General features: G+C 45.5%; 1 non-coding gene across 1 annotated transcript; it reads left to right on the forward strand.

Moving 5' to 3' along the window:
* The first annotated feature begins 1,698 nt into the window (after positions 1 to 1,698).
* TRNAV-AAC lies at positions 1,699 to 1,772 on the forward strand. The gene has a single exon. It is a non-coding gene; the product is annotated as a tRNA-Val (tRNA).
* Positions 1,773 to 2,783: the final 1,011 nt, after the last annotated feature.

Below are 2,783 nucleotides of genomic sequence, written 5' to 3' on the forward strand. Positions count from 1 at the left end.
TTTTTCAATATTGTACAGTGAAGCTTCTAGAAGGTTCCAAAGGATTCCGGAGGGGTCCGGAAGTCCACAAGTGGGTCCACCACAACCCAAGGGGTAGCATGGGATGAGGGAAGGCGCCCTGGCCTTATTGGGCTAGGCGCACCAAGTCCTCAAAAGTCCATGTGGCTAGGGAAGGGAAAAAGAGAGGAGTCCTAGTTGAAATAGGATTGGACTTGGAGTCCAAGTCCTCTCCCCCTTGGTTGTGCCCTGGGGCTTGGAGGGGTTGTTTCCCACGCTCGGATCGCGAAGAGTACAACTACATCAACCATGTTATATACGCTTCAGCTTTCGGTCTACGAGGGTATGTAGACACACTCTCCCCTCTCGTTGCTATGCTTCTCCTAAATAGATCTTGGGTGTTCGTAGGAATTTTTTGATTTCATGCTTCATTCCCCATCAAAAAAATCATCGCTAAATCACAAAATGTTCACATTTGCGAACATATGTCCGTGGCCATCTCACATTCAATTGAACAAAACCCGATATAGGGCAAAGGATGATTTTTTTTACCTCAGTGGCCATTTTGTATGGCGTAGCACTGGAAAGGCACCCTAGTGTTGCCCGCCGCCGAGGCGAAGGAAGGAGGGACAATAGTGCGACATGTCCTCGCCTTCTTCGGCCTCTTAGCTGAGAATTGTTGCGGCACCAGCGGGGGAGGCCAATACTTGTACATGCGGCATACGGCTTCGCACCTTTGTGCCGAACTTGTCACTGGCAAGGTGGATGAGGCGATGGCCTAGCCGGTGGCAAGTGGCCATCAGAAGCACATGAGATGGAATAAATGCGAAGTTTGAGGATCGACTCCAAGCCAACAGAGTGGTGCGGGTGGTCGAGGCGGTGTCCATGGCATCGCCGGCGAGGACGGCGGACGGTCGGAAGCGATCAAAGGCGGCGCTATGACAAAGGAAGGGAGGCGGCGCGCGGGCATGCGGAAAGAGCAGCGGGAGGGGAAAATATCGCTCGCGTCAAACCGTTTTCAAGATGGAGTGTGCTCTAAATATTTCCGCAGGCACGAAATATGAAGGCTGGAGACTTGATTTTTATGCCAGCTACAAGTCAAATGGCAGGATTTGGTTCTGTGTGGCAATGTTTTGTTTGATCTGTTTCGAAACTGCATTTCTTTTTGTAGTTTTATCAGAAAAAAATAACTTTTTGTTCTAAAAAAACAGTGGTGTGCGCTTTGTTTTAAAGAAAGAATAAACCATCATTATGGACCTAGTTAGCGGCCTAGCCTTAGGATTTGACATGCTTTCTAGGCCTAATGATAGGCAGAATCAGCTCATGCTAGCTTGGAAGGTAGACTTTACTAAAGTGAAGTAAAAACCTCGGACAAGTTGTTCCCATTCTATGTTGGATCTGATTTGCCTGCTCCCTTCTCGTGCTCCCAATTGACTAGTCTTGCTTTACCTCCTCCACTAAAGAAGTGGGAAAATCTGGAAAATGTCATGATAAAGCCCCCAAAAATCGTACGGGATACTACAGAAGATTTACGGTTTGTTGTTTTCGATCACGGCCACGGACTATGCGTGTATGCCTGCCTCGTTGTATATATGTGACAAAAAAAGGGACTAGGCGGCGGCAAAACCCTGGATGACATCATAATCAGCCGACTAAATATGTTCGTAATAAAATTATTAAGGTAACATCTGAAATACAACAGGTGTCGTGGTGTAGTTGGTTAGCACATCAGTTTAACATGCTGAAGATCCCCGGTTCAAATCCGGTCGACATCAATTTTTTTTACGGTATTTTTGGCTTTTGAACATTTCCTTGTTTTGTTTACAGCTTTTTTCTCTTTATTACTGAAGTTGTTAATGATGTTGTTTTTGTTTGCGAAAAAAGACCATATCTATCTATATTATGAAGGTTTCCTAAACATAATATTCCCTTTGTAAAGAAATATAAGAGTGTTTAGATTACTAAAATAGTGATCTAAATGCTCTTATATTTGTTTACAGAGGGAGTAAAAGTTATACCTTGCACCACCAAACGACCACTGCAGCCGTCACAATACAAAGATAGTACAAAGAACACTACAACTAAAAATTACATCCAAGTCTGTAGATCACCTAGCGACGACTACAAGCAGAAGCCGGGTAAACCTTGTTGTAGTAAACAGTCGAAAAGTCGTCATGTTAAGGCCCTAGAGGAACAAAGACGAGCAAAAACTGGATCCATCGAAGACAAAGCTGACCGAATCCCGCGAGAGCCACCGAACACAAACCTCCACACGTCATTCAATGACGCTAGAAGCACCACTAGGAGGGGGGCTAGGCGAGGAGAACCTTATTCCATCTTCTGAAGCCGATGTCGCCTCGCGTTCCTAAGTAGGACACAAACTCGAGCAAAACTAAAAAAACAAAATACAAAGCCCACCCGCCGGCATTGACCGGGATCTATGACGCCTTTATGGCCATAAGGCCATAGAAGACAAGGTAGGTCGGCGGCTGCGCGGCGGGAGGTAGTGAAAACTTTAGCGTGGGTGCCCTTGCGTGGCTAGGAGCGAAGGGGTATTCTGCAGTCTCGCTTACGAAGCTTGGACAGGATGAGTGCCATAGTCCCCATCAATCGCGGGAGGAAAAGAGAAAATCCTCATCAGAGGACAGTAATGGAGTTAATTACCTAAAATAATTGAAAGGGTGTGTTTCCCTAGCATTTTTCAAAATTTATTTACCATTTGTTTTTACTCTTTTTTGCAACTGTGTTGCTAATGATGGTGTTGTTGGAAATATGCCCTAGAGGCA

Source organism: Triticum urartu, chromosome 4, assembly GCF_003073215.2.
Source record: "Triticum urartu cultivar G1812 chromosome 4, Tu2.1, whole genome shotgun sequence".
Taxonomy (NCBI): domain Eukaryota; kingdom Viridiplantae; phylum Streptophyta; class Magnoliopsida; order Poales; family Poaceae; genus Triticum; species Triticum urartu.